Raw genomic sequence first — 22,441 nt, forward strand, 5'->3', positions numbered from 1 at the left:
TTCGTGCTGGGTTCTATTTTAAGCGTCGGGAGTTTAATGATCGGAGGAAAGCGCGATACCGCGTTACCCATCTACGCATCTTGAAGCTTTGTCCCAGAATCTAAATGAATCCTATACGATTGAGCGCCATTATTTCATTACTTATCGTTGTAAGATCGGGATAATCGCGGTAATTAAATAACAGGCAACGACGATGATCCTCCGGCGAGGCGAACGCGATAGTAATGGTCGGGCCCTTCGCGAAATATTAACTAACAGTAACAAACGCAGGCACCGCTCGCTCGCTCGCCCGTGTAACGCCGGCATCGACGCCGGCGATGACGGTAATAATCACGACAAAAGTGGCAACGGCGATGATTACCACGCGCTACGGCAATAACGATTTCTAATAAGAATATAATCGCGCGCGCGCAAGCAGTTACAGGCGTCGGAATGATAATGGCGCGTAATTGCTCCATGTCCCGTAGAACCCGACCCGGCCATGTACGGGGCCTCCGTAATGAGTATGATTGTGAGGGTCGTCGCCGAGGTGCAAGAAGTAATTTGCACGGGTCTGTCCGGCTGCCGGCATCGCGCGCCAGCTTTGCACCTCGGCTCGTCCTTCCGGACAACACAATTGGCGAGATAACGAATCGGCGAAATCACAGTGATAGTCACATTCGAATTATCGAGTCCATTTTTTTTTAATGGATTTAGAAATAAGAAGAGAATTTAAATAAAAATATATGGAGACTCTCTTGAATAAATCAAATAAGAATAATGAAAGAGGCAATAAGAGCCAGGCGTAGTAATTAGTGCGCAATATAATATAATATTAATAAACAGACAAATTAAATGAAATTAATGGACCTTTTTTTGGATCATCCTCGATCAGCGCAATATTAATAGATTGTAACACGTATTACATCGGTCGCAGTCAAACAATAAAACCGGTATACGGATAATCATTAGCTGATGTGTGTAGTCTCTCACAACGTAGAAGAAAATAATTCTCATGTTTATCAATGTTTGCGATCGAGTAAATATATTCTCTATGTAAAACAAGATGAGATATGACTCGAGCTCGCTGTCCGCAAATTAAAATTCACATCGGCTATGGAATGGGGAACGGGGTATCGCCGGTGTTCCGTTCGGTGGAGCTTGGCACTTGTGTGAATCCCCATCACCGGAGCGACGGGGATTCCGCGCGTTCCGGAACGCGTACACGAGGATAATTCTCATCGAGGCGTCCCGTGGTATAACGGTGGCGATGACGGCAGCACGGCGAGACCTACCACCCCGAGCGTGTACAGCGGAATCGCGCAACGTGCGCGCGGCTCGGCTCGGCTCGTTCGGTCGCCGCGATAATTGCGGCGTTCTCGGTGAAATTGGTTTTAAGCGTTCGCACACGCGTAATTCCTAAATTGCCGTGTTCGTAAGGCGGCAGCTCCCAATCGGCGCGCATTGAGCGATTACGCCACCGGCGCGGCGGCGGGCGGCGTTGCAGCGCGCGGTTTTTCCCTTTCTTTCTCTTTCTCCTAATATAATACCCTCGTGGTACGCAATGCTCGATCATGACCGTTTACTAATAATATATGTCTGCGTTCCAATTCAACGGTATCTTTACAGTGTACCGGATTTCTCGAGGAACGAGAGTAATAAAGTATAATTAGCAGAGACCGTCGATAGATTTGACATTAAATTTTCTTTGACGAAAATTCAACGATGGTCTAATTATGGAGTTATTTGACATTGAAGAAGTAGTGAATCTACACCGTCTTTTATATAATTTATAATTGTAATTTGTATTTGATTATTTATTAATTAAAATTTATATTATTTTATTTATTTTGCATATAGATTACTTATAATATTCGTTATAAATATAATAATTGCATGCTTTTTTATATTCATTATAATAATATAACTGTTAGTTGTAACATTTGCATTACATATGCAAACTCGCTATGGTTAAAGAATGAACTGCTCGCTCTCTTGATCCCTTCTATTAAATGTCTATTAAATAAATCTCCTACTAATTGAACTTTAATCTAAATACAGTTTAGAATGGAATTTTCGATTCTACGAGAAGATCGTCTTTAAATATATCGGAAAATGCGTTTCCGCTGTTGATTGCCGTAATTTACGACACACCTTGTACGTGAGGTTCACTCGCGGGAATTACGACGAGAGCGTTTCAGATGACCTGGTATGAGAAGGCATCTGTAATTTTTATCCAGAATTTAATGACCCGCTTCGTTTTTTTTTCCTTTGAAATAAAGTGTAATATGTTCAAGTAAAGTCAGCGAAACGTCAAATCATTCGCCATTTCCCGCTTTAGTGCCTCTCTAAATTATTGATAAATCACTACTTACTGCACGTATACGTGATCGAGACCGGCAATCTAACCGGCCAGAAGCAAATACTATGCCCGCGCGGGAAATAGCTGTGCACATATCGTAAACATTTATGTCGTCAATTTTAATTTTTTTGCAAGCTAAAAACAATTTTCCGCATCTGTATGAAACATAAAAGATCGTGAGTCTAATATTAAGTTTAAAATCAGGTTTAAAGTCACGTTTCTGTATCGCCGCAATTATAGGAAAACAGCTGGCTCTATATGAATCACAAAACGTAGATCGAACCGGAGATACTTTCCTGAGATATTTCGCTTCCTCTATAAAAAAAAGAAAGAAAAATTCAAAGAAACATATTTATAAAACGTAAGCGCCAATCGCGAGTTTGCCGAAGAGCCGCACAATACGCATCTGCATATGCGTGCAAACGGTATAACTAATCAGTGACCGTCGTAAGTATAATGGGCCTCCTCGTAAATAATGAATAGCGTAAACCGTAGCGAAATGATTTATCGCGTCCAGCGCGAGCCGACAATGGCTTCCTTTTGGACGGCGGCAGACCGGCCAACCCGCCATCCAGCCAGCCCAGCCAGCCCAGCCGGCCGTTTGTATACCTCTCTCCGCGCGCTTTCTCTCCTTCTTTCACCCTCTTCCTGCTACCTCGACTGCCGTCGCTGCCGCCGCCGTCGTGCCGTGCCCGTGTCGTGCAATAAATCTGTCCAGATGGTGCGGTATACAGCCGTCGGCGGCGACGGGATGCGGCGCGACGCGCGGCACCGCGCGCGCGCCCCGGGGGCCCTGCGAAACTCGTCGGCGTTGACCGATGGTCAGGGTGCCACCATCGTCCGGACGCGGGGTACGTTAAGGCGAATTTACGCGAGGCGAGCTCTGGGGTTCCTGGGCGATATCGCGCCGCGCGCGAGCGAGCGTCCCTTGCTTCGAAAAACTGAGATAAGAGAGGATGGACGCGTGTGCAGGTGCACGTGGAATTTCTCCGCTTCTTCTGAACTTAATCATTACTAGTACGTCTTTCTGACCTCTCCCTTTTTAATTGGAGATGAAAAATAATTTAGACAGACGGTGAGAGCTTAGAATAATATTAGTGGTCTTAGGATCGAGTTTTGTCTCTTTTATTACCGATTTTAGAAGATTACATTGAAAAATAAAACAAAAACTACACTTTTAAGAGATTTGATAATTAAAAATTCTACCTTTAATATGTCTATAAAGATTCTTCAAAGATTTTGATATCGCAATAGGTATTTTAGGAGATAGAAGAGACCAGGGAAATACTACAGCAATATGACATAATTATTAAGATTAATTAAGAAAGTGCAAAGCACGGGCTTTCCAAGTCATGGTCATCAACGAAAAACTCCTGATATTTCACTTCTGTTAAAACGAATGTTTCGTTTCGAACGCGGACGCGGAAATAATTTTCGTTAATTCGACGAGACGAGCGTAGTTACGGCCTCGTACACAGGCATATAAACGCGACTCGGCGTCGAGCTTTAAGTAACGACCCAAAGTAACGGGGAAGTTCAATATCACGGCGCAAGGGAAGGCAGGCGCCGCGTGGCCTTTAGTGCGTGAATTTATTACACCGTCGGACGTAAATTGTAATTTGTTTTACGTCGCGCATTCGCCGCGCGCCCTGTCATATTTTGACTCGCCACGTGCGATTGTCACAGCGGCACATTATTCACTATCAGCCGTATGTTTTCCCATACGTTATCTTCAGACTCGCCCGTTAGTCCTTCCCGATGCGACGTGCGTGCGCGCGCGTTGTAAACATTTACGTATTGATTCAGCGCGCGGCTCGCGCATCCTAACGAATCTACGATGGGGCGAAACGACGTTGACGAGTCCGTTAATGAAAACCTTACCGCGTGTTATATTGATCGCGAAGGAAATCAGCGCGATTCCGAATCTGCGATTGATGTTTCTGTAGATTAGAAGAGGACTGTTCTTCGCAAAGCGGTGTAATTATAAACAAATTAATTCATCGTGTGAAAAGTCAGCGTAGGAAAAATAAGCGAAATTTTATTCTATACCCGACAAATGAGTTCGTCAGTAGAGGTAAAGAATATTTAATTTATATATATTTACTTGTTTTATTCGCGACGGAAAAATGAGAAAGTTTTTGAGTCTGATGATATAAGCGGCTTGAACGGATGAGTACTTACATGTTGGTCTTGTCCTATTGGGCCTCGTCAATGGAATCCATGGTCTTTGGGGCGGAGCGTTTGCCGTAACTAGAAAACGAAAGACATCATTTAGTAGCCGCGCAAAATTAGCTAAATAAATTAAAAATTACCGGAGTAAACCAAGTTCATCTAAATTTATTTCGCCCTAATTGTTTAATTTATCATGAACGTTTGCATTGGTCATTCTCTACATTTTGTCTCAACAGTGTTCCTCCGAAGATACAACCTCAAAATTTACGATTCCTCTTTAGGTTTTCTTTAGGCGAAGCAACATTTTACCATCCTGAGAGTAACCTAATTAGATGGCGAAGCAAAGATCATGGTTATTATAATCGTTAAATTGACGGGGTAAGGGGGGAAGTTGCGCGCGCTCGTTAAAGTTCATTACATCCCGGTTCATTACGTCTAATGGCGCTCATTTACGGGAAGCGCGCGGTCCGATAATTAAATCGTTCAACCGAATGTCACTTGCACGGGCCCCCTCCACCACTGCCTGTGCTATTAACAGGGTACGGGGCCAAGAAGGACGCGCGGCGCACGTGAAACGCGAAGGAAAGAAAACGCGCCGTGCCGCATCGCCTGCACGTGACAGCGGGTTTATACCGTGTGTCCTCGTGGCCTCGTCTGCCCACTTATCCTCGGGAGGACTAATGGAAGTTGTTCCCGGGAGAAGCACCAAATTTATCAAACGTTGTACGCTCCCACGGGAAAAACACCCGTCACCGTCAAAAAATGGTCGGACATCATTATCATTATACCGCGATGTAATATTTTAATATTGAACGCCGAGGTTTTTTTCAGAGGGGAACGAATTGCCTCGATCGAGGATTGTCTTGACGTCGTTCCCCTTGATTAGTTTTTAACGACAAACCACACGTTTGCGCGATACGCACCGCAAACGAGGAAGGGATACGTGATCCTGCGGTCGCCCGGCCATGCGGTTGAGATTCCTGTTTTAGCCTTCACCGGTTAGCTATAAGTATCGAAAGTCGTGCAAGAAACGCTCTACAAAGCTTCCGCGAGCGGAACCTCGCGTTACTTTCGTCGTTGATAATTGTTGGTGTCTTCGAACGTATTTTTGGAAGTGGCGAGATTTATCTTGCCTGACCTTTCCTCTTCCCGATCCTTCGCGCAGAACGGACGCGAGAAGGACGTGTATCAGGCTTAGGTTTAATAATAGGAAAATAGGTCGATCTGTCGGACGTTTATGTTCGGCATTCTCGAGATTCTCTCTTGAAATATCCTCCAAGTTTCAAGAATAATCTCGTTGTTTCTAGACTACAGGAGAGTTATTTACGACGCGGGAGAAGTTTCGCAATCTATTCGGTGGTCGTTGCGCGAAATCTTCCCGGGAGGCGAGAGATCTTTCGCCGATATTTCACCGAGGATCTGTTCGCAAATAACTCGTGGACATTCCTACTTTTTCCCCATTAAAATGGAGTTGTCTTTCGCTTAGCGTTACGAAAATGACGTTTAAATATACACGTACAAAGGGCACATATGCATAAAAATACAATATTTAAGTAAAACGAAAAATTAATATTTCAGAAGGAAACGAAGACGAGGAAAATAAAACTTGAGCGATACATTTAATTAATCAGAAAATATAAAGTTGGAATTAACGACCGTGCTAATGTAAGTGCGAATGAGACTTTTTGTAATGGGAGGACATACGGGACGCATGTAAAGTACGTGCCACGACGTTGCATAATACATAATGTAATAACACGTTTTTCTTATTCAGCGAAGCGTGAGCAATTTGCAGTCACTTTCCACTGATTATCATCATTAAGTTGCGTATTATCTTGCGCGCGCGCGGATGACCAACTCAATCGCGCCGCACCGTCCATCCGAGATTAATCCGAACGCTTTTCGAAGCTCGTAACACGTCGCGTTACAATCATGCGTGCCAATCATAGCGTCGCTGCCGCGGGCACGTAGGGGATTAATCGGATGGGAATAACTCGTGCGCGATGGCGTTGAATGCGCGCAAAAACGAGGAATCGAAACGGTTCTCGTCGGCGGCGGGGGGACTTTCCGCCGTCATAATCGAAAACCCGGGGATTTCCGTGCGCGTTAAGTGTCAACGAGACGTTTCGCCGGTAAGCCTCAATTACCACGGCGATTTTACTCACAATCAGATCTCAGCGCGCAGGATATCTGCTGCAATGTGAAGCACCAGAGGAAATGGAGAATCCGCGCGTTTAATCTGTTTCTCCAATATCTTCGTAATTTCACGCGTGGCTATTTGCTTCTTTCAACTCGTTATAATTGACAAAAATTAAAAAAAAAACAAAGAAGTAAAGATATTAATGGAATACACGTTCTTCCCTAAAATCGATATAACTGCACTTGACACGTCGGGAGAGAGGAGTATCCAAAATGCCTACCCTCTTCCCTCCTTTCCTCTCACAAGATTTTTCGCTCTCGCAATTGCCTCGTTTCGGGCAAGCTTGTCATTATCCGCGCAATATTTTGCGCTCAGAGCGATAAGAGGCGCGCTCGAGGAGAAATTCGGAGATCATCGTATCGGCGTATCGATTGATCTCGATAAAATATCTGCCCCGCGGGGGCAGAGAGAAGCGGGAGGTGGGATGGAGGTGATACTCCGACGAGGGTCGCCGGCGAAGATCTATCTCGACGCGGAGGGACATGGGATAAAGAAAGAGAGAGAGAGAGACGAGCGTAAAGGGGTAGAGGGGCGGGAGCGGGGAGGATCGTAGAATTGAAACTGAGAATTCTATTTCGCTCCCTCGGGAGCCGCAGGCGAGAAGATAGAGATAGCGCCCCTGGGAGCATCGGTGTGGGATAATATAGGCGACATGCGAGAAAGGTGGAGAGAGAGGAAGAAAGAGAGAGAGATCCGCGCTCGGCATGCAAAGGGGCGTATTTCACGTCGCGGTTGACGTCGCGGCGATTTATTCGACGTTGTATTTCTGGCTTCAATGAATTTAAATGCGTAGAGCTTAGGACGTAGAACGTCGCGGTACCTAAGAGCGGCCGCTCCTGAACGTTGATCCTGAATTTCTATCACGCACGCACGCGCGCGCGTGCGAAATTCGAGCGGAGATCGCGATATTCGCTATCATTAATTGTATAGAATCCGCGACTTTAATATTCACGGTAGACTCCTGACGATCCCTAAACGTATACAGCGAGCGTAAGCCTCTTACCAATGTGAATTATGAGATGAGTATCTGTTTAAAGTTGAGCCATCAACCCGAAGAGATCGTGAGATTGCATAATTACATATACGTATATTAATTTCCACGGTCCGGGATTCTCCCTTCCTGGACAGCTGCGACGACCGTAAGCTCCTTACAATGTGAATTATGAGACGAGCGCCTATTTTATGAAGTTAATTCCAAGATAAGATAAAAGACAGAAAGATATATTATATTTATTACGCACGACTAATAAATGTATACTAGCGCGTAAGAGATACCTGGACGAGAAGTTTAGTAATTATATCCTTTTTGGACATCGCAATCGATCGCGTCGAATCCTTACGCGGGACACAGAAATCTCACGCGCCGCGGGTCCACGCGGGAGAGAAGGCAGGAACGCGACAGAAGCGCGATTACAACTGTACGATTCACGTACGTAGCGGCATAGATATGCGCGGAAACAATTACGCCGAGACCCGTCCGTCGTCCGCATTCCGAGTCTTACAGACCCAATTAAGATCTCCCGTCGAGACGCGATACGCGCGAGACGGCCCCGTCGTAATTTCCCCCCGGTGCAACGTGTTCGAGCTTCTTCACTTCGTGTTCGCTTATCGCGCGCGCCGGAGACTCCTCTCTCGTCTCTGTCCTTTTCTCCCTTTTACACGCTCGTTTCCCTGGAACCTTCACGCCGCCGCCGTCATGGGAAGCGATCCGCGCTCTCTAAACTCGCTCGCATTAATAATTAACGTCCCGCGAATTGAGACGTCTCGATTTCGCGAATTGACGTGCCGATTAAGCGAAGGAGCATCTAGAGACGATTAAAACGACCGGAGATGCGCATTTATGAAAGGAAGAATATATAGCGGGTTTCAATTTGGTTTTGAAACGTTAAATGAACGGATCGCTCATACATGAGATATTTCTTTAACTTTATCACTAATTCCGAAAACTCAAAAATGTTTCTCTCCTTTTAAACTATATTAAATTATATGTAATGTAATAAAAGAAAATATAATTTAATTTATCTAATCTCCGTTTCGTTAATTTTTCGCAATAAATAATCATGTCTGCAGCAACTTGGATGAGAGTTAAGCCGAGGCTCAATCCCGACGTTTTTAAAGCGGACTCATTTTACGACTTGAGAGAAGACTGTTAGAGCTATTACAGTCGCGACATTTTTAATTTATGCGCGCTTTTATTTTATTTAGGGATGCATTTAATCTTCCTTCTTGAGTCTCGGCCGTGGTACACGCGCATATATTAAAATTTTCTTAATACCATGCCTGAAAATTTCACAAAACAGTTTGCGGCCTCGTGTCTCCTTAATCTAGAAATTGCTCCGTCATGACGCTTTTTATCAAGCCCACGGAACCGTGTAATTCAAGCGAAAATAAAGCAGAGACTAAATCCGCACGCCCATTGTTGTGTACCTTGTTTCTATCTTTCTCGTTTTATTGGAATTACAATTTTCACCGTGTCCTTATTCAATAATGTAATCGCTAAAATTTAATCTTCCTCGGAGATCGTTCACGATATTTATTCTCTTTGATGTGGCTGAGTTGTGGGAAAAATTTTATGTAATTACGCTTGTTTATTACTCGGCACATAAGAGCATCGAAGACAACACAATAATCGGCACAAAGAAAGTCGATATTTTTTTTATTTAACCTAGTTTACCGTTTCCTTTTAAATTGAATCTTGAATTAAATGAGAGTTGATCTAATGATCTATTTACAGTCCTGAAATATCGAACTCGCGAAACTCCCTCAAGATTTAATTAACTTAAGAACCGCTGACGATTCGACGTTATTAATTTTAAAGAAAATTTAACGTTAATAATTTTATTATCGATTAATAATAAAAAGACATCGGCAATCTATATTGGCAACATCCTGTGTACAACTGCAGTGCTGCTTCGCAGTGGTTTCGCGGTGGTCTTACCGAGTGTAATCGATTACAGCAAATTGACAGCGTTCGTTAATCATACATTCAATTAGATATTTTAATCGCGGCTCGTGACTCGGCCGATGTTATTTCTACATAATCACCGTTCATAAATATCCTTCGCCGAGTCGGACGGGGAAGATCGTCGGGGCACATCCCTTTTGAGATCTGCACAAAGCGAGGACTGCCCGAGTGCGAATCAATGAGAGGAAACTATCGACGTGTGCATCCTGCGACATGCGTGCCCTTAATTCCCATCTGGCAACACTGACAATTCCCCGGTATGCTGATCGCGCGTAATTACGCGCTGTCTACCTTATTAAAGGGCTCGCCTCGTTGCTGCGAAGGAAACGAATGGCTCGCCTAGCATCAGCGAAAATTATTATATGCGCTCAGTGCCGTGATTATAACGTGGCGAAAGTGGTATCCATCTGGGAAGAGATCTGTAACGAGCGTCTCTCCTCACATAATCTTCGTCTAAAAGAAATAACCTTTTAATTAATTAGAATTTTCTTGTCCCCACCTGATAATAACGTTTGTTATCCTTGTGAGAGTGAAGGATTTATATATATAAATATCTTTCTTAACAAAAAATTAAATCGTAACAGTAGATTATTTTAAAAATAGAGAACTTGTACTTTCTCAAAACATAAATGTGAAGTCTGAAGGAAAATTTTGATTAAATGGACGCAGTTCTGCAATGCGGAATCAACTCCGAAACCTTTCTTCTCCGCTAGAGTAAATTTCGCATAAATACTAGAAATAAAAATTCTGCGCCAACGGTATCTTAAATATAATGACCGAACTATAATCCTCCTCAAATGCAATTCCACTATGTGCGGAGAAAACCTCCTGTCCATGTGAAATATTATATTAGGACAAAATAGGAGAGAGCGCTTGGCACTTGGTTCCTTATTGCATAACCGCGCGCATCCAAATTATTAAAATTTCTCATAATACATTGCTTATACGTGCTCTCGTTACGTACGAAGTTACAAAGGAGAGATTCAGCCATGTTTGAATGCGCGAGCCAGTTACAATTCTAGTTACGGCTCTGCAGTCATAGAATTAATATAAACGCGAGCGCGGAAGGCCCCCGATACGATAAATTGTATCGCGTGTAGTCCAATAAACTTTAATTGCGCGCCGATTAAAATACGGGTTCGCTTTTTACCGACGGTAATTACTGGCTCGACGGTAATTTGTGGCACGCACTCGGCGGACACATCGTAGGCAGTTGCGAGCCCAGGAATGGAACACACATTCCCGGCTATACGATAAACAGACAGACGGAAGCGTTTTCCGCGATACGGATGTCTCTCACCCGTGTTACAAACGACCCCTGACAAATCGCGATAAGAGTTACTTCGACGGCCTCGATAAAATGCGTTGAATTGTTACCGAATAGCGGATTAAATACCGGGACGCGCGCGAAAGCCGCCGTGCCGCGCGCCGGCCGGATCGCTCGTCGTATTTGTTGCGTCATACTCCCGTTGCGCTCCGCTTTTTCTCTTTTATGTGCATAACAATTTTTTTTAATTTTCCGAGATTTTATTTTCACACACGCACGCGAGCTAACATTTTTCGCGATAAAAATATATGACAAAAGTGTAACGAACAAATAGTCATTCAGTGGTTCTCAATTTTGTTTTATTCTCGGTTCTCCGACGAGCTTTTGACTCTTCTTTGTCTTTTGTAATAATAAGAAATGCGAATGGTCTATATAAAAATTTAATTTCTGAAATTTTTTTAGAAACTAAAAATAGAAATGGTGTAATGTCTTAATACTATATACAAGTACTATCCTCCTTTGTTTATAGAATTGTTTTGAATAATCGATGATACAATAATGAATTTGTAAAATCTTTTCCGTGAAATATCAAACTAATGCCTTTTTTCTTTCTTTTTCAAGCTGACGATGACAAGCCACAATATCAGCCGATATTTATTGCCGGTTATCAGCTAAGTAAGCTGGAAAAGGCTAAAGTTCAACGGTTAACAAAAAGGCTAAAGTGGTTCTTCCTCTTGTCAGAACTCGGAAAGTTTGTGAAGTTGGGACTTTAAAATGCAAATTTTTATAAAATTGATATGGCATTTGATTTTCTACATTTGTTTATAAATAATCATTTTTGTCCACCTTCCAAATAAATTAAAAATGAATAAAAGAATAAATTTCATCATGAGCACCCTTAAGTGCGTTTCTAAAAATTATATATAAATTCTGATTGTCCATAAATAATCTTTTTTTTTCCATTTTCTAAAAAAATTAAAAATAAACAAAAGAGTTGAACAAATTTCATTATAAGCATTTCAGCTTAGTGAGTTTTTTTTAAATTTATATATGGATTCCCATTGTCCATTATTTGTTCATATTTATCTATATCTAAATAATTGTTTTTTGTTTACCAAAAAATTCAAAATTAACAAAAAAGTCGAACAAATTTCATCACAAAGACTTCTAAATACATTTTTTTTTAAATTATATACGAAATTCGATTGTCCGCAATGTGTTCACAATTTGTCTATAAACAATGAGCCAATTTTGTAATACATATGTGACCGGGGCACGTTGTCACATCAAATGTAATTGCATGCAAAATGTTATCCAAACTGTATTCAACGTAAATATCAATATATTATAGTGCGCTGCAATGTAAAAAAGTAAAATTCTTCACCGAAACATTTATTTTATTTTAAAAAAGTACAAAAAACACGAAGTTTTCGTCTTAATCTAAATACAAGAATTCCACTCGAATGCGCAACTTATTGATATACATTTTTTCTTTTATAATCATGTCGGTGATTAAAAATAAAATATTTTTACTCGTTATCGTCATCCGAAGATTCGCAATAGATTCCCATTAAATTCGTGACAACGTGGCCTGAGGGCATTTTTTTACTTCAAACAACCTCATGGCCGACACGTTTGAGATATTCATAAGGTTAGGTATTACACGCGGTAGGTAAAAGTACATACTTTAAGATAATATAAAGGTCTATTCTGAAAAAACATAAGCTTCATGTCCAGTACGTTGAATATTAGACAATCAAATTTTACTTACGGTCGCAAAAAACTTTCAAGTTGATTTTACATCAACACGGCTGGAGCAATCTCAACACTGTAAACACACCAAAGATGGGCATACACTAACACGTTTTGGGAATGACGGGTGCTGCCCTGTGGTTATTAGTTTTATAAATAAAGCCGATGTGACAACGGCTCCGTGTGACAACGTGCCCCGGTCTACCCTACATTTCTTATAACATAAATCATGTATTGAGATAAATTACATTTTGTTAGATGTATTCAAACGGAATAAAGGCGAATAATCTAACAATTAAAAAAAAAAAATATTAGATAATATTTTATTTAATTGAGAAAGACAATGCTGTTCAGACTTGGGGGTCCTTATAATGAAATTTGTTCAACTTCTTTGTTTATTTTTAATTTTCTTGCAAGTTGGACAAAAAACGATTATTTATGAATAATATAAACAAATAGTAGGAAAAGAAATTCATATATAATAAATTTAAAAGAAACACATTTAAGGATGCTCACGATCAAGTTTGTCATTTAATTTCAGACTTCCAAAATGGTCAAAAGATTTACCTTTTAAAAAGATTATTCCTTTAAAAATTAACAATCTTACGAAAATTCTATTACGGAGACTAACCATAGACTTCATCTGTATATCGTGCGTGTGATTTTATATTTATTAAGCTAATCTTTACTTCTTACAATATTGAGTGTTCCATGCAGAATACAAGACCTGAGCTTAACGTGGCCTAAGTTTAAAATCAAAATTAAAATAAAACCGATTATAAAATGTTACTAGATTGTATCCGCGAAACAAATTGCTTTGAGACGTTAGCAATATTCTCTTCTTTAAAGAGCTTCCGTCATAATTATAATTGAAACACCTTCCAATCTTCTTCGCGCATCAATAACGAATACCCATAATGGAAGGCTTCGGGCGGAAAGGACTGATCACGAGAGGCATGAAAAATGCAACACTTTATCGTTCCCTTCACTTTTTTTTCTCTTTAGACTCTCGGATAGAGGAGGTGGAGAAGGAAGGGCAAGAAGGGTGGGGGAGGGGGAGGGAGAAAAGGGATCGACAAAGAGGGCTCTCGTCGAGGGAAACGCTGTCGCTCGCGTTTTCCGCCTTTATCCTTCACATGTATATTCTCCTTTGTCAGCGACAGTTTAAAGATACACCGTGCTCCGCCGTACGCAGAGACGGGGTACGTCAATATTGAATCACACGCGCTCGGGCTTGGCTTTTAACGTAAGTCACGTTTACCGGGATCCCAAGAGGTAACAGACAAATAGTTCAGAACGTCACTATTCTTCGTTTTCTCCCGCATACGCCCTCCTCCTCCCTTCCTCCCGCTCGCGCTGGTTCGTGTGTATCCCCTTACTTTCTTTGTATCAACCACCCCGTGTACGAGGGCGTGAAGCTTCGTATTTATGAGATTACTCTCGAAAGGGTCGATCCATTTTCAGAACGCGCCGCGTGGCATACCATAGTACCTTATTATCTAAAAATCCGGGATAGGGTATGGCTTTCCGGTTATATAGACGTGCGTTTTTATCGATTCCTCCTTCGCCTCCCTTTCCCCGTGGGAGAATCCAGCCGAAGTAGGTATCGCGTTCGGGGTGGGGTACACCCCTGGAAGATTATGCGGACATTTAAATTCGGCACAGCGGGATCGCGATAACGCGCAATTTGCAACTTCTTCGAGTGTAATCTTGTCGTCTGACGATTTGAAAATATAAAAATGTATATTTGGGGAAGGAATATCCGTTGATATAACGATGTTGACGTAATCGACGAAAGTCGACTGTATAATATCTGTTATTCTATAATGTATTATAACTTTATGATTCCCTCCCCGCGCGCCTTATCTTCAAAATTTATTATCCACTATTAAACGATATTAAATTTCCATCGAAGCTGTCTTTTTCAGCTGTGTTTTATCGCGACATACGATACTTAATGTCGGAAATGCATAATGCATTGCTCGTTGCACATCAATCGGGAAAAATTATGCATCCTTTCCGCCCGACCGCTATAAAGCGATAAAAGCGCTGGATTCGAGGAACTACTCGTTTCCGAGGAACGAAATTCGGAATTGGTCTCGTCGGAGAAAGGCATGCGTTTCAGGCGGATAATAATCAAGAAATCAAACGGAAAATGTGGAGCGGACATGGACCTCGCTCGGCGATTTGGCAATAGGCGATCGACTGAACGATTTCTTTATCTCGTGAGACGACCTCCTTCGTCGGGATCAAACTTCCCGAAATCCTATTCCCGGAATCACGGACATTGCTTGGAATGAGTTCAAGAAGTAATCTCTGCATTACATTCATATTGGCACTTTATACGAGTGTCTTTTCTGCGAAAAAAAAAGAAACGTTTCGATATCGCTCTTTTATAATATCTCTCCTCGACAATATTAAATACATTTTCACGCAATTGTCTGTAATTACTACTGTTTGATGATTAATAAATATCCGCCGAGCTTATATTGTGCATTTACGCCGCCGTAAAATAAACGCTATCGCGAATACCGCGATTCAAGTCCACACGCTGAATGTCGGCGATATCATACTTGTACTCGGTACAACATAGGATATCCCCTTACCCTGATATCGAGACTGTATTACGAAATGGCCTTATCCTACGAGAGAAATATATTCCGTATATCTACTGCTATATCTAGGTAGTACCGCATCGGCAGTAACTCCCGGTAAGTCGGGCTAAGCCGGCGTATCGAATCCGCGGGAATAACTGCGCACAGGTGTAAACTCATAGCTATTCTAGGTATGCTATCATTGTTTGTGTAATTCCCCCTCGCGATCTGAGAACGCCCCGGCTTCGCGAGAGATGTATTTTCGCCTTGTCGCGGTTTCATCGTCGATATATTTAATAAACGCATTCGACTCGCGAAGGCGCGGTTCAAAAAGCGATATCTTCTCTTCCGCGGTAAGGTAAATGTACAAATGCCTGGACACATACCTATGTCTGGACATTTTTATCATTTTAGTCCTTAAATAAGTTATAACGCAAATTAAAATCAAAGAATCAAAGATAAAAATATTTTTGTATTATATTTTTATCTTTGATTTTAATTCACGTTAAACGGTCTTAACCCTCAGTTATCTTACGTTTTCACTACCCGTTGTTACCTCACCAGGGTCTGAGAGACCCCTGTCGTCTTCTCCAGCTTGTATCTTTAAGACAAATGCATCAATTTGACGTCTTTTTTTTTTAATCGATACATCCTTTAAAGATCTACAAGACTGTGCAAGTTAGATTATTCCAAATTAAAAAATGTGAATGTTATTTAAAAAAAGAAAAACTTGTTTTTTTGAAGAAGCAAAACAATTTGCTTTTTTTTTAAATTGACGTAGTACTGACCAAAAAAAGATACAAGGGTTTTATGAACGTTTTAAAGACCCTGCACGTTTTAACAACATGCAGGGTCTCTCAGACCCCGGTGAGGTAACTGAGAGTTAAGTGTCCCGGCATTGGTACATTTACCTTAAACATCCTTCCGATGATCATATGAGCGTATTAGATTGGCGCAAAAATAACGGTCGATTTTATTATGCACTTTCTCATTGTCATTGCCAAATTGGACGTTTACGCTTTCGCTTCGCCGAACCTTTCGAAAAGATAAATGAAAATCGCGATGGTAGGGAGATATACCGATTTATCGTTCGGTAGCCTGCCACTAACGAGACGTCCGAGATATAAATCTCCCGTACGGGACAAAAAGAGAAAAAACACGCGAGGACTACCGTCTTCATCAAATCGCAGCTCGTCGTCCGGGTTTCTTTTCGGCAGCGGCTTAACCCGACCGCGCGCGGTCATACTTCACGATCGGTGACGGGGACGACGGACGCTAAGCTTCCGGGATATTACGAATTCATTCGCGGCTATATCTCGGACTATCAGGAGCACGCGGCGAAGATACGTCTTCCGGGGTACGGAACGATCTCGGTTTCCCTGGGTCCCCGGCCCGTAATCCGGGAAAACGGATGAAGACACTCTAGAGTTCACGGACGTGTCTTTGGGTTGTAATGCGCCCGAGGGAAGCGAGAAATATCAAGAAAGCGTTGTAAATTTTAACAAAAATTTTTACAAAATCATTTGTCGTCCACATCAAACAATTCTATAATGCGTTCTTAAGTAACAAAATCATCGTAATAAAAGAAAAAAGTTTGCTTTTAACAAAGTTAAGTTAAAAGGAGAATAATATATGTCCTGTAGATCTGAATGCTTGTTATAATAATATTCCTATGATTGCAAATTTAACAGAGGTACATGTTATTATAATTATACATGATAGATAATTATTACACAATATTCGTGTAATCGCGTTTTCGATTTTTGTTGCTAATCGCATTCAAAAATTAAATTTTTCAACAACCGCGCGATCTGTGTAATTTCTCATTCCTTTCCCCCCGATGCATGCCGCGATGGTTTATTCAAGTCCTCTCGCATCTCCCTTATGCGAAATCCGCTCGGTATAGCGAGCGAGTGTAACCTGAGGCGAATGGCATTCGGTGTCATATTTCAGAATAATGTTCGGGCTCTTCAGCGTGGAAGAAGGGGGCTGCCGAGCTCGTGTTATACATGGCGGCGGCATACTAATGCAGCGATCGCGCCTCAAGGCCGAAAGGGCGTCGCGCGGAATTTAAAGGTCCATTTTTGCGCAACGTCGGATATGTTGTGATACGCGTGTGAACGCGACGGTGTAACTACGGCAGCTCGACTCGCAACATTCGGTCCCCATTGTAATATACATAGTGCTACAGGGAAGCCGACAAAACGAAAGAAACTTTTATTTAATACAAAAATGCGACAAATAATTTAGATAATAATTACCTAGCTATAATAAATATTCGATAATATGACGAACGAGATGAAGGCAAAAATCACTGAAATCGCTTATAATAAATTTTTTATGTAATTATATCTTTTATAATATTAACTTAATATCAAAGAGCTTTCTAAATGCGGCCGACAATTTCCAGGTGCATATATAACAAGCACGTTGTAAAAAGAACCGAGCGCACCGCGGAGAAAACGCACGACGCTGTGCGGATATTTTCCTCGCAAGGATACTCTCATATTTGTCTAACCGTTTCCTCGTTTCTGTGTATAACAAGTCGAGCGACATTACGCTGGGAGCGTAATTCGTATCTTCTTTCGAATAATTCGCGAACTTGTAACAATCCACCCGCTCTCACCGACCGACCGACCGGTTGCTTGCATTCCGCGTTCTCCCGTGCCGGAAGCGGCGACGTAATTTGCATCATCCGGAGTAGTTTTGAAAGTTTTAACGAGAGAGACAGAGCCGCTTGTATAGTTGGCGGCGGCCTCCCCCGAACTTCTGTACACTTCCGCAATTGTTACACGATTCTCTTTCGACTCCCAATGCTTCACTTAAAGTATTTCCTTTCCTCTTCTTATGTCTTTCCCGTCTTTCCTCATTTCCGGAACTAAGGATATTGTTATACTTTCCTGTACTTGCACGGAAACACTCGTAGGCTCGCAATGTACGAAAGCCACGGTTACCTCGCGATATTCCTATTGAATATATATATATACACAACAAAAAAAACTGAAAGAAAAAATGGTTTGTTCTTCCTTCCTCCTAAAAAAAAGGAGAATATTTACCACCAAATATCTTCTAAAAATATTTTTTGCGGCAATAAACACCGACAACGGCAAGACTGGCATTTGAAAAAATATTCGCGCAAAAATAATCTCGCTATATACAGGCCTATCTCTCGCGTTTCGCGGCCATCGGGCGAAAATGTTTTTTTAAAAACTTCCTCGTCTAGTGCTGGCAAAAGGTGACAGAGGGAGAAGACAGACAAAATATTATGTGACAAGTCGAAAAACACCGTACTCGATCCTACGTCTCCTGCTCCAAGAGATGTCTATCAAGTTTTCGCATCGCTTTAGGGCGGGAAGGAATAACCAGGTATGACGAGAACGCGCTCGGTGCTCGGTTAATTGAAGATTTGCTGCCGCGGGTGGTGAATGATGGGGCTATGGATGGGGTGACTTTTGTATTCCCCGGGAGCGGACATATTTTTCCTTTCTTCGAACCTCTCCTCCGCCTTCGCTTTTACACGGCGCGTCGTTTCCTCCGCGAGAGCTCAAAGCTTTTATTTTCTCCGTTGAGTTTTGCAGCTTTCTCTTTGTCGCCCGTATTTCTTCTACCCACCGCTGACTATGTGAAAGCGCGTTGAACACAATCTTTCCGACAGCAATATCACGACAGGTAAAAGAAGCGAGGTAAAAAGCTTTGCCATTAATATTATAGTATTTTATATAAATGAAGCAAAACCGGATCTAGTGAAAGGCAATTAAAACTTAACGTGTGCGTAGATATCAAAGAGCGGTAATTTGACAAAAGAATTTACGAGAATTAAATTAAATCAACACTTGTAAAATATATAAAATAATGAAACATATAAAGCTATGCTCATATATCATATAGCTATATTTCCATTAATTGTAAATATTAGTTGAAGATAAAACGAAGTGGTTTATTAAAATAAAAAGAATGTAAAAACGTACTATATAAAAAAAGTACCGCCGAGATAGCTGCGAGATAACTATAAAATGAGAAACAGCCGCTTCGACATTCCGTAAAGATTATCGCGCCGATTCGACTTCGTTAATTTTCTCGGTACGTATGTCACGAGGCTTATCGCGAAGCGCAACATCCCGCGATAAGCTTACGGACGCACGCACATTGTACATTTCTGTCACTCGTCGGACAAACGCGGTTTTTTTCTCGACGCGCGCTTCTTGCGATGCGACGCGACGCATCTCGCGCGTCCGATCGATTCGCCGCGCGCGTAATTACGGGCCGATCGAAATAAGTCGACAACCCGGTTGCGACAACTTGTTGCAGAGGTGGGTTTACGGTGGCCGCGGCCACCGCATAAACACGTGGGATTTCGCAAAGAAGCGGTCTGCCTCTTAAAGCCATTACGACGATGATCGATCGATCTGCCGTATCACGCGATATCTGCATAATAATCAGCAGACGGTTCTATTAACACAGAATATAATCCAGGTGTTGCTCCGTCATTCGTAAAAGAAGAATCGTGTCTCGATACCGATTGCATCGAGATATCAAGTTCTCTTAAACAAAAAAGAACTTGAATTTTTTATTATATAATTTTGTGGCGGCTCGAATATAAAACGAGCAAGAATAAACAAAGATATTTGTCGAGTGAGATGTTTCGCTTCTACCGCGTTTAATAAATGACAGATTCTTCGGACTGGATTATCTTTTTTTCTCGCCTCTTGAATTCGTGCCTTTTGTGAATTGTAGTTTGATTATCGACACCGTCATTGTAATATAATTACTAACAGATTGACGATGTAAAAGTATACGCAATTACAGGTTGCCTCTCAGAGGATCGTAGTAAGTAACTCGTCGATCTGCCAACGTGCTCTCGCAAGTCTTGTTTCATTAACCCAATGCGCTCGCGGAGAGCCCCCACGAATAGGTGTAACATAATTAAGCGCTTTAACTCGCGATCAGGCCCCGTCGAGAGGTGTCGGTGTAAAGAAGCAAACCTCGAATTAATGTCAGTCCAGTTGATCGCCGATGATAACACATTATCTCGTTAAGCTCCGCATCGGCGATCATTAGCGTTTCTCGCCGGTGAATAGCCAGCCGCGGGATATCGAGATAAAAGTATCAAAGACGTCTCTCGTTCGAGACGTCGAGATTAAAGAACGTGCTTCAACAAAGCGTGCAATTATCAAGTCAATTAGAGTGAAACCGCAAGATATATTCGATTCAGCTTTTGCACAGAGGTTTTGCAATGAGGAGGACGTAAAACGCCTTTGCTGGAAAAAAGATGATAATAGAAAAGCAATAAAAAAAAAAGAGAAACCTCTGTGTCGTTTGATAATTCTGTGCCCTGTAATATACACGTCATTCGATGATTTCGTGCTATTGATGTGTATCTCTGTTGAATACTAAGTTGATTTTACCATTACCATATCTATCGTGCGAATTATTGACGTTCAGAGAATATTAATGCTGCTCTCATGCTGTGAATTCAGAATTACGATACACACAATTTTCATCGTATTAACGACAAATAATATGCAAAAACGAAAGCGATAAATAACAAAATGTATATCGATAATCTTGATCTTAATTGTAACTTGCTCCGCTCCTCTCTATATACTGACGACGACGATGATGACGATGACGATGACGACGATGACGACGGTGATTGGCAACCGGCAGGTTTTTAGAATAAATCTGGGCCTGTGTCTCGCTCCATTAAATTGCTAATGATCTCAGCGGCGGGACACGATGAGAGATCTGGTCGAGAGACTTGTCCTTACGAGCAGATCAAAGGAACTTAAGCGTGTATGTCAAAGACGCGATGACAACAATCGGTTGACTGATATCACTGATCTGACTTCATAGGTGAATATTTTGTATCATGCTTTGTATCGAGAGATGCAGTAGTGTTTCGTAGAAAGTAGAAGACTATGAATAAACTTTGTTTCGATACATACCGCTTCGAAATATTTCGTAGCACTATGCCACTATGTATTCCGTTCTTAACAGATTGTAAGTCTAACAGAATTTTCAGATCACACATTAATATATGATTAAGAAATTTTTTTTAGAACAAAGTTTCGAAAACGGTCCACTTGGCACTTCTGATTTCGATAAAACTTGTTTTTGGAACTCCATCCTTTTCTAAAATAATAATAATCGCGATAAATTATTTTTCAATCAAGCTAGCGTCCGATTTCTTTTCCCGAACACTTAATAATACAACAGTGGTGTATAATAATATAACAGAGGTACGTTAAATGCGTGTGTGTGTGTGTGTGAGGTTTCGGGTTGACGTTAATCTAACGGATTAGGTCGATGCAAGTCCGCATCTACGGGAGGTACGGAACGCGGAAATTACGGGCAATTTCCTTGTTCGAGCAAAAGAGCGATTCTAATCGAGTGAGAAACACATTACAACCCGCAGACACTTGTGCGCGATACTATGGACTTTGATACTATTCTTGTGCATTAAAGTGAAAACTCCCGAAATAATAAAATGAGACGGGCGAAACGAGATCGTAATCGAAGACCGGTAAATCGTTGGAAAAATTCTTCTTTTTTTTCCTACCTGCAACGACGCGGGATGAGAAGCTCTTATTTATGATAAAGTGTATAACAAAAGTGCCGACGTACTTACTATACAAGCGCCAATGTAGTAGTGGCCGCAATAAGAGATAATCAGTATTTAACGAGTTCCTACGTGGAATTTTCTTCCCCATTTTGCGCATTAATTACAGCGTAGAACGTATGTTGCTTAGTTAATGTAATGCATAATGAAATTAGTAGGAATAAGTAGTAATAACGTAACAACATTATATGTCTCACGAGTGTTCCTGCCTTGAGTGCTGTCGCAAAAAGATCAATTCTCCACGTCGAGAAGTTTCTCAATGGCTTCTTACCTGCAACAGAAATCAAATGCGTTGTTAATTACGAATAAAGAGGAAATATGCGAATTAATTTCGCGATGTCTTATTTAACTCCTGATCGACTCGACGAACCTTTAATAATACAATTAAGATTAAGGTCGCGAATTTTTTAAGACACTCTGTACGCAATAATCCCCAAAAATAGCGTGTCTTCTGACCTTCGGTTTTCGATTCGATTAATTTTACTTAAATTCGGAGACGAATTCGTGACAAGATCTCCGAAAGGCATTCAC

At 41.6% G+C, this 22,441-nt stretch overlaps 1 protein-coding gene across 2 annotated transcripts in view; it reads right to left on the reverse strand.

Annotated features, from left to right (window-relative positions):
- Window positions 1-22,170, reverse strand: part of LOC112457040 (CCR4-NOT transcription complex subunit 6-like) — a 48,907-nt gene extending 26,737 nt beyond the window's left edge. The window contains exons 1-2 of one of the 2 annotated variants that reach the window (XM_025019909.1): window positions 22,108-22,170; window positions 4,523-4,591 (exon numbers count right to left, since the gene is read on the reverse strand). The gene's annotated coding sequence lies outside the window, so the exon portion shown is untranslated. Of the gene's footprint in view, window positions 1-4,522; window positions 4,623-22,107 lie in introns of those variants that run through there. The other variant, XM_025019910.1, reaches the window with a different exon arrangement.
- Window positions 22,171-22,441: the final 271 nt, after the last annotated feature.

The sequence above is a fragment of the Temnothorax curvispinosus genome, unplaced genomic scaffold (assembly GCF_003070985.1).
Source record: "Temnothorax curvispinosus isolate PA1 unplaced genomic scaffold, ASM307098v1 QBEX01007446.1, whole genome shotgun sequence".
Taxonomy (NCBI): Eukaryota; Metazoa; Arthropoda; class Insecta; order Hymenoptera; family Formicidae; genus Temnothorax; species Temnothorax curvispinosus.